The sequence below is a fragment of the Bos javanicus genome, chromosome 7, assembly GCF_032452875.1.
Source record: "Bos javanicus breed banteng chromosome 7, ARS-OSU_banteng_1.0, whole genome shotgun sequence".
Taxonomy (NCBI): Eukaryota; Metazoa; Chordata; class Mammalia; order Artiodactyla; family Bovidae; genus Bos; species Bos javanicus.
In genome coordinates, this window is record NC_083874.1 from 1,069,041 (window position 1) to 1,087,834 (window position 18,794).

Consider the following 18,794-nt stretch of genomic DNA (forward strand, 5'->3'; position numbering starts at 1 on the left):
CCTGTGACCTCAGTAGCCCCCGCATCCGGCCTGGGCCTTTCCTTACACAAGCTGCCTGGGTCTCTGCATGGAGAACCTCTCAAGTCAGAATCCGTCATGGCTGTGGGCTACCCCAGACCATTTCAGAAGTCAATAAAAGCCCAATATTAGTTTGAATCCATGGAAGGGGTGGGGGCTATCTTGTCCCCCACCCAGTCAAACTAGGTGACCTAACACAGGTCAGGTCCTCTCTCTGAGCCTCAGTTTCCCCTTCTGTGACAACCATAAAACCCCTTCTATGTCCCCCTGCAGGTGACAATCAAACTGCTTTTCAGCAATCCTAGAGGGAACAAGATTCACAGTCGCATTTGTGCACATGCTACATGGTGCTGGCCGTGGATGAGGGCCCCACAAGTCCAGAGGCTGTGGCACAGGCCAGGACTGACCCAGAATGCCCAGTGGAGCCGCCGGTTTGGGCCTCAGATACACTCACACATCCTCCCAGCTTCTCTGACAAGAGCCTTTTCTCTGTCTACTCACGACTCCTGAGAGAAGCCAGAGAAAAACAGTATGTTTCTTTGTTTTATTATAACAAGGATGACTTCATCTTCCCTCATCTTCCCAGAAAAGACAACAACGAATTTGTTAAAGTTCAGCTGTGAGAACTTCCTCTTATAGCAGGAATGAGGGGTATTTAAAAGCAGCTTCTTGCTTCCTGGAGCTATTTGCAGCTGAGTGGCCCTGCTTGCTGTTGCCTGGGCCCTCCTGCTCCAGTGCTGCCATCCATCTGCAGGGGGAGGGGGCTGCAGCGCATTCACCTGCCCAGTGCTCTGGGACCATCCCATGGGTTGTAATTACTTCCTTCAGATTTCCAAATTCAGGGAGAAGTGAAATTATTTCTCTGTCCATTAAGATCTTTCCTGCCTTTCGGCTGGAACCACCATCTTCCAGTAATTTGCCAAAATGAGCAACACGAAGAGGAAGAGGAGGGACACGTGCTGAATGACCTCTGGACCTTTTAGAAAACATGGGGTTGTTCCTTTGGCCACATACATGTGCATCTACCAGAAGGGTGATATTGTGGCTATCAAGGCAATTGGTACTGTTCAAGAAGGAATGCCCCACAAATGTTGCCATGGCAAAAGTGGATGAGTCTGCAGTGTTACCCAGCATGCTGTTGGCATCATTGTAAGCAAACAAGTTAAGGGCAAGATTCTTGCCAAGAGAATTAATGTGCGTATTGAGCATATTAAGGACTCTAACAGCCAAGAAAGCTTCCTGAAATGTGTGAAGGAAAATGATCAGAAAAAGAAGGAAGTCAAAGAAAAAGGGCCTTGGGTTCAGCTGAAGCACCAGCCTGCTCCACCCAAAGAAGCACACTGCTTGAGGACGAATGGGAAGGAGCCTGAACTCCTGGGGCTGATTCCTACGAATCCATGGCATGTGGGTATAAAAATAAAGACCTAGACCATATGAATGTTTCTCTTAATTGAGTAGAGGTGTTGTGTCCCTTCCCCAAGGAAATGCTTAACACATTTTAATTGTGTCCAAATTCAGTGGGTGGTGCGTTTTTAAATTTAGTGTTTTTTCTTCCTAAAAGATGTAAGATAGCTTGGTGTTCAAGCTAATAAACTACTGTATCTATCTATCTATCTATCTTTCCGGACCCCTGACAGACGTCTCTAGCTAGGAGCAAACGTCCTAGGGAGCGATGTCTGTGTGACCCCCAGGGAGGTGCAGCCAGTGCAAGGGTCTGGTCTCTGGTCTCTTAGAACACCGGGTCCCCTGAGGCACCCGAACGCCAGTGACCACAGAGGGCTTAATCAGGCCAGCCAGATGATGGGGACAGCAAGCTGGTGGCCTCCCTGAGTAGAGGGACAAGTGCCAGGAAGGAATGGAGGCTTGATGTGGCTGGCTCTTCTGAGCTCTTAAGTAAAGGCAGAAATGCTGATTCTCATGAAAACCCTTGTGTAAATAAGGTCAGCAGATCCACCATTTACAAGGGCGGGACACCTGGACCCCTGCTTGTCAACCTCTTGATTTACCTGGAGTGACCATTGTGGATGCACTTGGCAACTGCCCGCCTGGATCCATATGAGGGACAGAAGTGAACTGCGCCCTCCCTGGCCATGAATGAGTAGGTGAGAGAGCCACACAGGGACCACAGGCCTTGCCCAGGGACAAATTGCTCAGAGGACTGTGTGAACGGCATGGGATCCCAGAAAGGGAGCTGTGGCCATTAGCAGGGCCGAGGGGATTGAGTCAGGCTCCCTGGAGGAGAGGACAGCAGGTTGAACTTCAGCCTCTGCCATCCAGGAAGAGAGTACAGCAGTGCAGAGGCCTGGAGGCAGGGAGGGTCCAGAGAGGCGGAACGGAATGTTGGTGGGCAGGTGGGAGGGCCATAGGGCAAGAGGCCACACAAGTGGGGAGGAGATCCAGGTGGGCTCCAGCTCCCGGGAGGTGGGGGGAGCCTGGTAGGGATTCTGGAGAAGGGAGAATGTGGACCCAGTTCTTCTCAGGCTGGGGCAGGAAGTCCCTGGCTGAGCTTGACGGGAGGGTCTGAGGGGAGTCAGTGGGCAGCAGCGCCTGTGAGTTTTGCACACCCTAGACTGTTCTAACTGCTGGGGATCCCTACACCTCCATGCCCCCACTTCCTCAACCACCTCGTGATTCCTGGGCCCTGATCAAGACAGCTTAAGGTGCACTTGGCTAGCTCAGAGAGGCCTGAGCTCAGAGAAAGGCCGGATAACCCAAGTGGCAGTGTAAGGCTAGGCAGCCGGGGCAGTTCCTGCCTGAAGGAGGCATAGAAGCAAGCCGGTGCAACCTCCTGGCCAGGAGCCTGAGTGCCTCTCATCACAGAGTGGGCAGCACCATGCCAACAGAGCAGTGACTCTACTTCTGACCCCAGTAGATCCACCAAGGGGGGCTATTATGAGCCCACTTTATAGATGTGGGAACTGAGACTCATACAGGTGAGGAGGCTGTTCCACTACCAGGCTGTGAGGAAGACCCCCTCCCTGCTCCATGTAGCCCACGGAGCTCATCACCAAGCCTCCCAGGCTTGCCTCCCCAGATACTGAAACAAATCCCAGAAGCCACAGGGATAAAAAATAAAGCTTTTATTTTTGCCGACTGTTTGCTATCTTGGAAAATGCCTGAGAGGCGTTTGTAAAGAGGTGTGGGTGACTCATGCAGAACGTGGAGATGCGATTAGCTATTTTTGCCTCAGACTCCAAAGACAGATGGGCAGCATCCCTGAGGGTATGCAGGCAGTGGGGGCTGGCCCTCAGCAGGGAGGCAGGGCAGTGGTTGCCATGCACACTGGCCTAGGCAGTCCCAATGTTGTCAGCTTTGATGAAAGCAAATCCGTCAGCCCAGAAGGCTGGCTCGGGGTTTGCTGGGGTGTTGTCATCGGCAGGGTTATGTTGGGTTCCAAGGCCACAGGAGGTGGGGACCGTGGTCCTTGTTGATGTCCCCTTCCTTCCAGTCTACAGTGTCTGCATGTGAGGTTCCTCCTGCCCTGCCGCCTCCAGGTGAGCAGGCACCAGGCCTGGGACCTCATAAATGCTCACACCTTCCAGATTCACCTGAGGCCTGCCTTCAGGGCTCAGCTGTGGAAGCTGAAAGTCCCAGGCTCTGTCATCACATTCGAGACTCAGGCCGGATGATGAGGAAGCCACAAACTTAAACTGAGAGTGGTTTTCTCCTCTGTTGCCGATGGGGTCCTCCCTCCCTAAGGAGGTTCTGGCAGTGGGGATCCCACTCCTGGGCTGGAGGGGGGCCCCAGGATGCCTGGAATGGGGAGCCATGGCCTGGGTCTCACCATGTGGCCCCTGAACCTGGAACCGGGGCCGTGGCTTCCAACTTGGTCTGTCTCCAACTCTCTGGGGCTCAGATAGCTCAGATGGTAAAAAAAATCTGCCTGCAATGTGGGAGACCTGGGTTTCATCCCTGGGTTGGGAAGATGCCCTGGAGGAGGGCCTGGCAACCCACTCTAGTATTCTTGCCTGGAGAATCCCATGGACAGAGGAGCCTGGTGGGCTACGGTCCTTGGGGTCACAGAGAGTTGGACACAGCTGAGCAACTAAGTACCAATTCTCTGGGACTCAAGGGCCCTGATTTGGAACGGCTCTATAGTGCTTACAAGAGCCCCTGCCCTCCAGGCTCTAACTGGGCAGGGCCCACAAAAGGGTCGTCCCAACCCCACCCACTCACTAGAGAGAGACACACATCTCACAACCTGCGGTGAGGAGGGGCCGAGAGCAGGGGGCCACCTCAGGGCTGCTTCCACAGCTCCCACCACACTCGGGACTCAGGCCTGATGAGGAGGAGAACAAGAGAGGGACGTGAGCGGCTGCCAGTGCAGCCCTTGGCTGAAGCACAGACAGTGGCTCGGCTGAGGCCTGGGACCAGGAGAGCCATCAGGAGGCTCAGCGGGAGAAAAACCTGGGCACGGCTGACTCTGGTCAATCACAGGAGGGTGGGGAGCCTCCCCGGATGGTTGCTCCCACAGATCCCAGGCGGGGCCCAGGCCAGGACAGGCAGGGCTGTGCCTCTCAGCTGGCTGGCGGGGGTTGGGAGAAGACTCAGCTGAAGAACAGCTAGCGCTTTCATTCCTGTGTCCTCGATTCACACATCTCAGTGACAAATGTGTTTTTCACACAGTCTTGAAATTCATTGTCTGTGGTAAATAAGACCCTTGTTTCCCCTCACAGAACGAGCCACTCTACTCCCTGGCAGCTGTCGCCTGGCAGGCCAGCCCCACGGGGCAGGACGGTCACCACTGGTAGCCTTGGCCACTGGCCAGGCACCCCTGAGCACTTTCTCTGCCCTCCTCTGTCTGCTGATGCACCAGTCACCTCCTCGTGGCTGTTGTTTGTTCATTCATTCATTCCTTTACTTAGCCCTTCAGCAAGTGCTAGGTGAGCCCTGTTCCAGATGTCGGTGGTACAGCCTTGAGTAGGGCTGGCAAAGCCATACCCTCAAGAACTCATGGTCACATGGGGAGAACAGGGGCCAAGCAAGTAAATAAGATACAACTTCATGCCACAGGAATATGAAATGAGGAGGAAATGGCAACCAACTCCAGTATTCTTCCCTGAAAAATACAAAAGACAGAGGAGCCTGGTGGGCTACAGTCCATGGGATCTCAGAGTCAGACACGAGTGAATGACTAAGCACAGAACCAGTGTGGAGAATGACTGGGCAGTGAATACCATGTGAATCTGTGGTCAGAGAAGGCTTTGATAGGGGATAAGAGGGAAGCACCCAGGTGAAGACCTGGGGGAAGGGTGTTCCCAGTGAGGAAAGCACAGAGCCCTGAGGTGGGAATAAGTGTAGTGTATGCAAGGAAAGGATTTGGGGCAAGGTTGGAGAGGTGGGCTTGGAACCCAGTTGTTGGGACTTCACAGTCCATGAGAAGAACTTTAGAGGAGGTCCAGCCATTCTATAGGGTGTAATCAGAGATGGTTCTGATCAAGTTCCAGTGCTGCGCTGGGCACGGTCACTCACAACCTCTCCATGCTTATGTGGGCTTATCATCTGCACTGTGTTTGGGGGGAAACTCAGGCTCAGGGCCCACATACCCACCTGCCAACAGCTTCTCCTGTCCCAGCCTACCAGCCCTTCCCAAGTCTGTCTCTATAACCCCAGCTGCTCAGAGGACCCTTTCTTTACTCAGCTCCTCTTGTGGCCACCTCCAAATGCATTGTACCTAGCCCCCTGTCTACTGCATTTCTGAAGGCTTCTTCTAGGAGGCAACACTGCAGCTGGATCTTCAAAACGAACAGAAGGGTCTTCTAAAATGGAAGAAACATTGAAAACTTGACTCAGTGGTTAGAGTGTGGATACATATGTGGGGCACAGCAGGCAGGCATTACTGGAGTAGTCTTGCTTACAATTTTTCTAATAAAAACTCATTTATTAAAATGAAAATATTCTGTAATGAAATTTTACATTTCTATCAGAATCACCATTATCACTTCCCACAACTTGAAAGTTTCCATGTAATGAAAACATGCAATGTTAATGTAATGAAAACAAACATTATTGATTTTTAAAAAGAATAAAACTACAAAAATATAAACACCAACATTTAGGTTGTAGGATCATGTAAGTATACTCCATTCTGTCTCTCCCACTGACTGCAGCTTAAAATCAAACAGGATGCAGGGAGTAGCTACTTTGAAAACTAAGTAATAACAGGCAGATTGGAGAAGAAAATCATAATTTGAAGTACCACCTAATTGTCAGTGAGCTTACCATTTTTCCTCCACTTGTGTTCCCCGTCTAAACTCAGGGCAGCCTGAAAACTAAAAGGGACATCAACAGTGACACAGAGAGCTTCGGGAGACATCTGCTGATTCTGGCTCAAGGAGCAAGTGAGCGGTCTCCTAGAGAGAGTAGGAAACTACATTTAAAACCATCTTTCCTGTGCTTTTATACTCCAGCTCACAAGCAATTCCACAACAGCATTTCATGGACCCTGCAAGAACCTAAAACTCTGAGGTAGGGGAGCCTTTCTCTCTGAACAGATGCATTATTGCCAAACTGAAGGCAGGATGAACATGGCACTTTTCTTTCTCTTTTGTCCTCCCATCGTTTAGCCCTAGATTCAGGCATAGTAATGGGAAGTGCATAGCAGAACTGGGAAAGTTGGGTAAGCAAAGCCCTAGCTTTCTGGCTTGAAGACCAAAAAAGGGAGCCCCAGGAGAGAGGAGGTCAGGAAAGCTACCTCATAAAGTTTTTTATTAACTTCTGGGCTAATGCCCAAGCTGCACAGGTTGGGATCTGACCCTAAAGAGTACATCATAGGTTTTGAACTTCCAGATGTACAAGCTGAATTTAGAAAAGGCAAAGGAGCCAGAGATCAAATTGCCAACATCCATTGGATCATAGAAAAAGCAAGAGAATTCCAGAAAAACATTAGCTTCATTGACTATGCAAAAGCCTTTGACTATGTGGATCACAACAAACTGTGGAAAGTTCTTAAAGAGATGGGAATATCAGGCCACTTTACCTGCCTCCTAAGAAATCTGTATGCAGGTCAAGAAGCAACAGTTAGAACTGGACATGGAGGTGCCACCACCACAGGGGCACGTGTTTCTCTGGCCTGGTAACTCTGCTGCTCTGGAGGATTCTTGTGTGATTGATAAACCTCTGATGAAGCCCTGCCAGATGGGCATGAGTTATTACCACACAGAACAAAAGACTCTTCTCTACAACATTATGGGAGAACATGAAGAAGGGGTCCTTCGAGGGACAAAGCCAAAACCTTCCAAAGAGTAAACAACTTGAAGCCAATAGGCTGTGCCTTAAAAATTATGCATCCCAAGCAAAACACAAAAAGAATAAAAAGAAAAAGGAGTATTTAAATGAAGATGTGAATGGATTAATGGAATATCTAAGACAAAACTCACAGACAGTTCACATGGTGAGATGATAGCAACAGTCTGGAAGCAAGGGAAAAAATTGTAGTTGCCTTAAAGAAAGACAGTTGCTGGGAAGGAAGACAATTAAAAAGACAAGCAGCAAAGAAAAATGCAATATGTTTCCATTGTAGACAGCTGGCCATGGGATTGCAGATTGCCCTGCTGCCCTTGAGAATCAAGAAATGGGCACTGGAATATGTTACTGGTGTGGATCCACAAGTGCAAGGTTAAACTAGACCCAGCTCTTGGTGAACTTCCTTTTGCAAAATGTTTTGTTTGTGGGGAAATGGGACATCTGTCCAGATCTTGTCCTGATAATCCCAAAGGACTCTATGCCGATGGTGGTGGCTGCAGACTATGTGGCTCCGTGGAACATTTGAAGAAAGATTGTCCTAAAATTCAGATCAAATGGTCACAGTTGGTCACTGGGGCAAAAAGAATAAGTGCGGACTATGAAGAAATTTTGGATGTGCCTAAACCACAGAAACCCAAAACAAACGTACCTAAAGTTGGTAACTTTTGATGATTAGTACTACTGTTTGTTCAACATTCTGAACTGGGCCTACTTCACAAGTTAGAGCTGGACTGCCCCTTGGAGGCCTGTATTGTATATATCAGTATAATTCAGGTATGGCCAAACCAGTTCCTGAGTTCAGTCCATCAAAGAGCTGGAGAAAATCACTGAAAAAAGTATAAGATGTTTAAAATGGATTTTCTAAAAGAATATATTTTTGACCAATAGAACTTAGGTATACCTAAATGGCTATATACCCAATTATACATCTTTTTTTGTAATCATCTTTTTCTTAAAAACAAAAATATACATTAATATAAACTATCCTTAAACATAGGATAACTGCTTTGCATTTGGAATTGCATTTGTGGCCCTATTATTTTCTTGGTTCAAATTATCTATTTATTATTATGTTAGAACTTTATTTACACTTGCCACAAATGTATTATTTTTAAAATATTAAATAAAAACTCATTTTCTATTAAAAAATGGACATGGAACAATGGACTGGTTCAAAGTCGGAAGAGTACATCAAGGCTGTATATTGTCACCCTGGTTATTTAACTTACATGCAGAGTACATCATGCAAAATGCCGGGCTGGATGAAGCACAAGCTGGAATCCAGATTGCCATGAGAAATATCAATAACCTCAAATAGGCAGATGATACCACTCTAATGGCAGAAAGCAAAAAGGAATTAAAGAGCATCTTGATGAAGGTGCAAGAGGAGTGAAAAACCTAAAATAGCATTCAGAAAACTAAGATCATGGCATCTGGTCCCATCACTTCATGGCAAATAGATGGGGGGAAAATGGAAACAGTGGCAGGTTTTATTTTGGGGGGCCCCAAAACCACTGCAGATTGAGTGCAGCCATGAAATTAAAAGATGCTTGCTCCTTGGAAGAAAAGCTATGACAAACCTAGTTCAGTTCAGTTCAGTCTCTCAGTCATGTCTTTGCAACCTCTTTGCAACCTCATGGACTGCAGCACGCCAGGCCTCCCTGTCCATCACCAACTCCTGGAGTTTACTCAAACTCATGTGCATCAAGTTGGTGATGCCATCCAACCATCTCATCCTCTGTCATTCCCTTCTCCTCCTGCCTTCAATCTTTCCCAGCATCAGGGTCTTCTCAAATGACTCAGGTGACCAAAGTATTGGAGTTTCAGCTTCAGTATCAGTCTTTCCAATGAATATTCAGGACTGATTTCCTTTAGAATGGACTGGTTGGATCTCCTAGCTGTCCAAGGGACTCTCCAGAGTTTTCTCCGATACCACAGTTCAAAAACATCAGTTCTACGGTGCTCAGCTTTCTTTATAGTCCAACTCTCACATCCAGACATGACTACCGGAAAAAACCATAGCTTTGACTAGAAAGACTTCTGTTGGCAAAGAAATGTCTCTGCTTTTTAATAAGCTGTCTAGTTTGGTCATAACTTTTCTCCCAAGGAGCAAGCATCTTTTCATTTCATGGCTGCAGTCACCATCTGCAGTGATTTTGGAGCCCCCAAAAATAAAGTCTGTCACTGTTTCCCCATCTATTTGCCATGAAGTAATGGGACCAGGAGAAGGAAATGGCAACCCATTCCAGTATTCTTGCCTAGAGGATCCTGTGGACAGATGAGCCTGGTAGGCTGCTGTCCATAAGGTTGCACAGAGTTAGACACAACTGAAGCGACTTAGCATGCATGCATGCATGCACTGGAGAAGGAAATGGAAACCCACTCTAGTATTCTTGCCTGGAGAATTCCAGGGACAGAGGAGCCTGGTGGGCTGCCATCTATGGGGTCGCACAGAGTTGGACACGACTGAAGTGACTTAGCAGCTTAGCAGCAATGGGACCAGATGACAAACCTAGACAGCATATTAAAAAGCAGAGACATCACTTTGCCAACAAAGGTCTGTATAGTCAAAGCTATGGTTTTTCCAGTAGTCATGTACAGATAGGAGAGTTGGACCTTATAGAAAGCTGAGTGCCAAAGAATTGATGTTTTCAGACTGTGGTATTGGAGAAGACTCTTGAGAGTCCCTTGGACTGCAAGGAGATCAAACCAGTCAATCCTAAAGGAAATCAACCCTGAATATTCAATAGAAGTACTGATGCTAAAGCTGAAGCTCCAATACTTTGGCCACCTGATGTGAAGAACTGGCTCACTGGGAAGGACCCTGATGCTGGGAAAGATTGAGGGCAGGAAGAGAAGGGGGAGACAGAGGATGAAATGGTTGGATGGCATCACCAATTCAATGGACATGAGTTTGAGCAAACTCCTGGAGATAGTGAAGGATATGGAGGCCTGGCATGCTATAGTCCATGGGGTTGCAAAGAGTTGGACATGACTTAGAAACTGAACAGCAACAAACCAAAGTACAAAATAGACTGCTGTCCATGTCTCAGATTAGCTGCTGCATGGCACACAAATTTGAACATCAACTTAATGGCTTTGAAAATAAAACTAACATTAAAACCACAACCCCATCAGAGCTTTAGGAAAAAGCCCCTCTGAATCAATTGCCTATCAAAACAATAACATACATATTCTCCACGGGATTTTTAAAAGAATCAGAATTTGTAAACGTAGTATTCAAAATGTCTATAACACCATCCAAAATTACTTTACCTGTGAAGAACTAGGAAATCTCAACTCACATGAGAAAAGATAGTGAATAGATGCCAATGCTAAGATAAAACCTAGCAAACTCATATTATCTGACAAAGACTTTAAGCAAGCTATTGTAAAAATGCTCCAACAAGTAAGGGGAAACACTTCTGAAACAAATAGAAAGATAGACTATATCAGCAAAGAAATAAGAGATATAAAAGAACCAAATGGAAATCTTAGAACTGAAAAAAATAACAATAATCCAAATCTAACAGAACTGGAAATGAGAGGGAAAATGATCAGTGATTTTGAAGGTAGTTTGGTAGAAATTATCCAGTCTGAACAATGGAGAGAAATTGAAAGAAAAATTAATAGAGCTTCAGGCACCTCTAGAATAACAGCAGAAGTCTAACACTTATGTCACTAGAGTCCCAAAAGGATAGGAGAAAAAGTGTAATTCAGAAGAAGTATTTGAAGAAACAATGGCTTAAAGCATCTCAATTTAATCAAAGATATTGTCACCCTGCTTATTTAACTTATATGCAGAGTACATCATGAGAAACGCTGGACTGGAAGAAACACAAGCTGGAATCAAGATTGCCAGGAGAAATATCAATAACCTCAGCTATGCAGATGACACCACCCTTATGGCAGAAAGTGAAGAGGAACTCAAAAGCCTCTTGATGAAAGTGAAAGAGGAGAGTGAAAAAGTTGGCTTAAAGCTCAACATTCAGAAAACGAAAATCATGGCGTCTGGTCCCATCACTTCATGGGAAATAGATGGAGAAACAGTGGAAACACTGTCAGACTTTATTTTGGGGGGCTCCAAAATCACTGCAGATGGTGACTGCAGCCATGAAATTAAAAGACGCTTACTCCTTGGAAGGAAAGTTATGACCAACCTAGATAGCATATTGAAAAGCAGAGACATTACTTTGCCAACAAAGGTTCATCTAGTCAAGGCTATGGTTTTTCCTGTGGTCATGTATGGATGTGAGAGTTGGACTGTAAAGAAGGCTGAGCACCGAAGAATTGATGCCTTTGAACTGTGGTGTTGGAGAAGACTCTTGAGAGTCTCTTGGACTGCAAGGAGATCCAACCAGTCCATTCTGAAGGAGATCAGCCCTGGGATTTCTTTGGAAGGAATGATGCTAAAGCTGAAACTCCAGTACTTTGGCCACCTCATGTGAAGAGTTGACTCATTGGAAAAGACTCTGATACTGGGAGGGATTGAGGGCAGGAGGAGAAGGGGACGACAGAGGATGAGATGGCTGGATGGCATCACTGACTCAATGGACATGAGTCTGGGTGAACTCTGGGAGTTGGTGATTGACAGGGAGGCCTGGCGTGCTGCGATTCATGGGGTCGCAAAGAGTCAGACACAACTGAGCGAATGAACTGAACTGAACTGAACTGAATAGATCCACATATTCACGAACCCCAAAACAAGGTTTAATCCAAACAGAATAAAACACAAAGGAACTCGTGCCCGGATACATCATAATCAAACCAGTGAAAAATAAACACCAAGAAAAACTCTTAAGAGCTACCAGGAGAAATGATGCTTTACTTACAAGTGAAGAATGTATCAAATGATTGTAGCTTTCTCATTAGAAACCAAAGAGGTCAGAAATAGTTGAAACAACATTTTTTAACATGCTGAAAGAAAACAACTGTTAACCCACAGTTCTAGAGCCATTGAAAAAGTCATTCAGGAATGAAGATGTTATAAGAAACACTCAGGTGAAAGAAAACTAAGAATTTATTGCCAACAGACCTGCTCTTTTGCATTGTTAAAGGAAGCTGCCCTGGTAGAAAGGAAATGATGCCAGGACACTTAAAACATCAGGAATGAGGAAGGGTAATAGAAATGATAAATATCTATATAAATACAACAGACTATTCTCCCTTTGAATTTTTAACGTGTGTTCGATGGTTGAAAACAAAGATGATAGCATTGTCAGATGAGGTTTTCAGTGTATGTAGATGTAACACATGAGATGCTTAAAATAAAGAGGAGAGCAGGTAAAGCACCCTAATGGTGGCTAAGTTTTTTCTGTTTCACTTGAAGTGGTGAAGAATATTAATTCTAAATAGACTATGAAATGTACATACAAACATACTTCATTTTCTTGCACTTTGCAGATGTTTCATTTTTTACTAATTGAAGGTTTGTGGCAACTCTGTGTTGACTTAAAAAAAGATAGTCACAACCTAAAAGTTAAGAGTTATGTTTTATTCAGTGGGAATTTTTAGGACTTCAAGCCTGGGAGACAGCATCTCAAGTTTCAAGTCACCCTAAGAGAGCTGCTCCAAGGAGGCAGTAGGTGAGGGGGAGGAGCCAGGTTAACTAGAAGTTTGCAACAAGGGGAAGGTAATCTGAACAGTAAACGGTTGTTGTTAACTAAGGAAAACCAGATATCTCAAGAAATTTAGCACTTTTCTGTATATGGGAAGATGCAAGAGTCTGGGCTCACTGCAATCATTCACTTCATGTGCATCTCAACTATCTGGGGCCAATTTTTTAGCGCAGATCACAGGTATTGTTCCATGGGTGGTGTTCTTCCTGTTTGCCCTGGAGAGCTGGAATTGCTGATGACTGTGACATTATTGTTTATTAATGCGGCAGGAAATACTCCATTTCTACCCAACAGCCTTGCCCACTTTGTGTCTCTGTGTTACAGTTTGTTAACAATATTCCAAACTATTTGATTATTACTGTAATTGTTATGGTGGTCTCCGATTAATGATCTTTGACAATACTATTGTAATTGTCTTGAGGTACCACAGACAGCACCCATAATGTAACAAACTTAATATATATATATATATTAATATACTTATATATATTATATATATACTTTATATATATATATATATATATATATATATACACCCTGATTGCTCCACCAACAGCCTGTTCCCCAACTCTCCCCCTCTCCTCCAGCCTCTCTATTCCCTGAAATGCAACAATATTGAAATTAGATCAATTATAACCTTACAAGGGCCTCTAAATGTTCAAGTAAAAGAAAGAATCACACATCTCTCACTTTAAATCAAAAGCTAGAAATGATTACACTTAGTAAGGAAGGCATGTCAAAAGCCAAGATAGGCTGAAAGGTAGGTCTCTTGTGCCAAAGTTAGCCACATAGTTAATGCAAAGGGAAAGTTCTTGAAGGAAATGAAAAGTGCTACTCCAGTGAACACACAAGTGATACAGAAGTGAAATAACCTTATAGCTAATATGGAGAAATTTTAGTGTTCTAGATAGAAGATCAAACCAGTCACAACATTTCCATAAGCCAAAGCCTAATCCAGAGCAAGACCATAAGTCACTTCAGTTCTATGAAGGCTGAGAGATGTGATTTTGAAGCCCAAGAACATAAAGGCTGTCACTGTTTCCATTGTTTCTCCATCTATTTTCCATGAAGTGATGGGACCAGATGCCATGATTTTAGTTTTTTGAATGTGGAATTTTAAGCCAGCTTTTTCACTCTCCTATTTCACCTTCATCAAGAGGCCCTTTAGTTCCTCTTTACTTTCTGCCATAATGGTGGTGTCATCTGCATATCTGAGTTTACTGATACTTCTCCCGCAATCTTGATTCCAGCTTGTGCTTCATTCAGTCTGTCATTTCACATAATTTACTGTGCATATAAGTTAAATCAGCAGGGTGACAATATACAGCCGTGACATACTTTTTTCCCAATTTTGAACCAGTTCGTTGTTCTATGTCTGGTTATAATTGTTGCTTTTTGACCTGCACACAGGTTTCTCAGGAGGCAGGGAAGGTGACCTGGTATTCCAGTCTCTTTAAGAACTTTCCACAGTTTGTTGTGATCCACACAGTCAAAGGCTTTTGCGTAGTCAATGAAACAGAAGTAGATGTTTTTCTGGAATTCTCCTACTTTTTCTATGATCCAACAGATGTTGGCAGTTTGATCTCTGGTTCCTCTGCCTTTTCTAAATCCAGCTTAAACATCTGGAAGTTCTTGGTTCATGTACTGCTGAAGCCTAGCTTGAAGGATTTTTAGCATTACTTTGCTAGCATGTGAAATGAGTGCAATTGTGTGGTAGTTTGAGCATTCTTTGGGATTGGTCTTTTTTGGGATTGGAATGAAAACTGACATTTCCAGTCTGGTGGCCGCTGCTGAGTTTTCCAAATTTTCTGACATATTGAGTGCAGCACTTTCACAGCATCATCTTTTAGGATTTGAAATAACTCAGCTGGAATCCATCACCTCCACTAGCTTTGTTTATAGTGATGCTTCCTAAGGCCCACTTGACTTCACATTCCAGGATGTCTGGCTCTAGGTGAGTGATCACACCATCATGGTTATCCAGGTCATTAGGATCCTTTTTGTACAGTTCTTCTGTGTATTCTTGCCACCTCTTCTTAATATCTTCTGTTTCTGTTAGGTTCATACCATTTCTGTCCTTTATTGTGCCCATCTTTGCATGAAATGTTCCCTTGGTATCTCTAATTTTCTTGAAGAGAACTCTAGTTTTTCCCATTCTATTGTTTTCCTCTATTTCTTTTCATTGATCACTTAGGCAGGTTTTCTTATCTCTCCTTATTATTGTTTAGAACTCTGCATTCAGATGGGTATATCTTTCCTTTTCTCCTTTGCCTTTAGTTTCTCTTCCTTTCTCAGCTTTGTAAGGCCTCCTTGGACAACCATTTTGCCTTGTTGTATTTCTTTTTTGGGGGATGGTTTTGATCACTGCCTCCTGTACCGTGTTATGAACCTCTGTCCCTGGTTCTTCAGGAACTCTGTCTATCAGACTAATCTCTTGAATCTATTTGTCACTTCCACTGTATCATTGTAAGGGATTTGATTTAGGTCACACCTGAATGGTCTAGTGGTTTTCCCTACTTTCTTCAATTAAAGTCTAAATTTTGCAATAAGGAGTTCATGATCTGAGCCACAGTCAGCTCTCAGTCTTGTTTTTGCCAACTGTATAGAGCTTCTCCATCTTTGGCTGCAAAGAATATAATCAACCTGATTTCGGTATTGACCATCTGGTGTTGTCCATGTGTAGAGTCTTCTCTGTGTTGTTGGAAGAGGGTGTTTGCTATGACCAGTGTGTTCTCTTGGCAAAACTGTTTTAGCCTTTGCCCTGCTTCCTTTTGTACTCAAAGACCAAACTTCCCTGTTACTCCAGGTGTTTCTTGACTTCCTACTTTTGCATTCCAGTCCCCTGTGATGAAAAGGACATCTTTTTTGGAGTTAGTTCTAGAAGGTCTTGTATGCCTTCATAGAACAATTCAACCTCAGCTTCTTCAGCATTAGTTGTCGGGGCATAGATTTGGATTACCGTGACATTGAATGGTTTGCTTTGGAAATGAACCGAGATCATTGTGTCATTTTTGAGATTGCACCCAAGTACTACATTTCAGACTTTTTTTTTTAACTTTTATTTTATTTTTAAACTTTACAATGTTGTATTAGTTTTGCCAAATATTGAAATGAATCCGCCACAGGGATACCTGTGTTCCCCATCCTGAACCCTCCTCCCTCCTCCCTCCCCACACCCTCCCTCTGGGTCGTCCCAGTGCACCAGCCCCAAGCATCCAGTATCGTGCATCGAACCTGGACTGGCAACTCGTTTCATACGTGATATTATACATATTTCAATGCCAGTCTCCCAAATCTCCCCACGCTCTCCCTCTCCCACAGAGTCCATAAGACTGATCTATACATCAGTGTCTCTTTTGCTGTCTCGTACACAGGGTTATTGTTACCATCTTTCTAAATTCCATATATATGCGTTAGTATACTGTATTGGTATTTTTCTTTCTGGCTTACTTCACTCTGTATAATAGGTTCCAGTTTCATCCACCTCATTAGAACTGATTCAAATGTATTCTTTTTAATGGCTGAGTAATACTCCATTGTGTATATGTACCACTGCTTTCTTTATCCATTCATCTGCTGATGGGCATCTAGGTTGCTTCCATGTCCTGGCTATTATAAACAGTGCTGCGATGAACATTGGGGTACACGTGTCTCTTTCAATTCTGGTTTCCTCAGTGTGTATGCCCAGCAGTGGGATTGCTGGATCATAAGGCAGTTCTATTTCCAGTTTTTTAAGGAATCTCCACACTGTTCTCCATAGTGGCTGTACTAGTTTGCATTCCCACCAACAGTGTAAGAGGGTTCCCTTTTCTTCACACCCTCTCCAGCATTTATTGCTTGTAGACTTTTGGATCGCAGCCATTCTGACTGGTATGAAATGGTACCTCATAGTGGTTTTGATTTGCATTTCTCTGATAATGAGTGATGTTGAGCATCTTTTCATGTGTTTGTTAGCCATCTGTATGTCTTCTTTGGAGAAATGTCTATTTAGTTCTTTGGCCCATTTTTTTATTGGGTCATTTATTTTTTCTGGAGTTGAGCTGTAGGAGTTGCTTGTATATTTTTGAGATTAGTTGTTTGTCAGTTGCTTCATTTGCTATTATTTTCTCCCATTCTGAAGGCTGCCTTTTCACCTTGCTAATAGTTTCCTTTGTTGTGCAGAAGCTTTTAAGTTTAATTAGGTCCCATTTGTTTATTTTTGCTTTTATTTCCAATATTCTGGGAGGTGTGTCATAGAGGATCCTGCTGTGATGTATGTCGGAGAGTGTTTTGCCTATGTTCTCCTCTAGGAGTTTAATAGTTTCTGGTCTTACGTTTAGATCTTTAATCCATTTTGAGTTTATTTTTGTGTATGGTGTTAGAAAGTGTTCTAGTTTCAATCTTTTACAAGTGGTTGACCAGTTTTCCCAGCACCACTTGTTAAAGAGATTGTCTTTAATCCATTGTATATTCTTGCCTCCTTTGTCAAAGATAAGGTGTCCATAGGTGTGTGGATTTATCTCTGGGCTTTCTATTTTGTCCCATTGATTTGTGTTTCTGTTTTTGTGCCAGTACCATACTGTCTTGATGACTGTGGCTTTGTAGTAGAGCCTGAAGTCAGGCGGGTTGATTCCTCCAGTTCTATTCTTCTTTCTCAAGATAGCTTTGGCTATTCAAGGTTTTTTGTATTTCCATACAAATTGTGAAATTATTTGTTCTAGCTCTGTGAAGAATACCATTGGTAGCTTGATAGGGATTGCATTGAATCTATAAACTGCTTTGGGTAGTATACTCATTTTCACTATATTGATTCTTTCAATCCCTGAACATGGTATATTTCTCCATCTATTAGTGTCCTCTTTGATTTCTTTCACCAGTGTTTTATAGTTTTCTATATATAGGTCTTTAGTTTCTTTAGGTAGATATATTCCTAAGTATTTTATTCTTTCTGTTGCAATGGTGAATGGAATTGTTTCCTTAATTTCTCTTTCTGTTTTCTCATTATTAGTGTATAGGAATGCAAGGGATTTCTGTGTGTTGATTTTATATCCTGCAACTTTACTATAATCATTGATTAGTTCTAGTAATTTTCTGGTGGAGTCTTTAGGGTTTTCTATGTAGAGGATCATGTCATCTGCAAATAGTGAGAGTTTTACTTCTTCTTTTCCAATTTGGATTCCTTTTATTTCTTTTTCTGCTCTGATTGCTGTGGCCAAAACTTCCAAAACTGTGTTGAATAGGAATGGTGAAAGTGGGCACCCTTGTCTTGTTCCTGACTTTAGAGGAAATGCTTTCAATTTTTCACCATTGAGGATAATGTTTGCTGTGGGTTTGTCATATATAGCTTTTATTATGTTGAGGTATGTTCCTTCTATTCCTGCTTTCTGGAGAGCTTTTATCATAAATGGATGTTGAATTTTGTCAAAGGCTTTCTCTGCATCTATTGAGATCATCATATGGTTTTTATTTTTCAATTTGTTAATGTGGTGTATTACATTGATTGATTTGCAGATATTGAAGAATCCTTGCATCCCTGGGATAAAGCTCACTTGGTCACGGTGTATGATCTTTTTAATGTGTTGTTGGATTCTGATTGCTAGAATTTTGTTAAGGATTTTTGCATCTATGTTCATCAGTGATATTGGCCTGTAGTTGTTTTTGTGTGTGTGTGTGTGTGTGTGTGTGGGATCTTTGTCAGGTTTAGGTATTAGGGTGATGGTGGCCTCATAGAATGAGTTTGGAAGTTTACCTTCCTCTGCAATTCTCTGGAAGAGTTTGAGCAGGATAGGTGTTAGCTCTTCTCTAAATTTTTGGTAGAATTCAGCTGTGAAGGCATCTGGACCTGGGCTTTTGTTTGCTGGAAGATTTCTGATTACGGTTTTAATTTCCATGCTTGTAATGGATCTGTTAAGATTTTCTATTTCTTCCTGGTCC

At 43.7% G+C, this 18,794-nt stretch overlaps 1 protein-coding gene and 2 pseudogenes across 1 annotated transcript in view; all 3 read left to right on the forward strand.

The window, feature by feature from the left end:
- Positions 1 to 18,794, forward strand: part of RASGEF1C (RasGEF domain family member 1C) — a 141,015-nt gene that overhangs the window by 54,784 nt on the left and 67,437 nt on the right. The gene's annotated exons all lie outside the window — the stretch shown is intronic.
- On the forward strand, positions 940 to 1,819 carry LOC133251928 (large ribosomal subunit protein eL21-like; annotated as a pseudogene).
- On the forward strand, positions 6,744 to 8,082 carry LOC133251770 (zinc finger CCHC domain-containing protein 9-like; annotated as a pseudogene).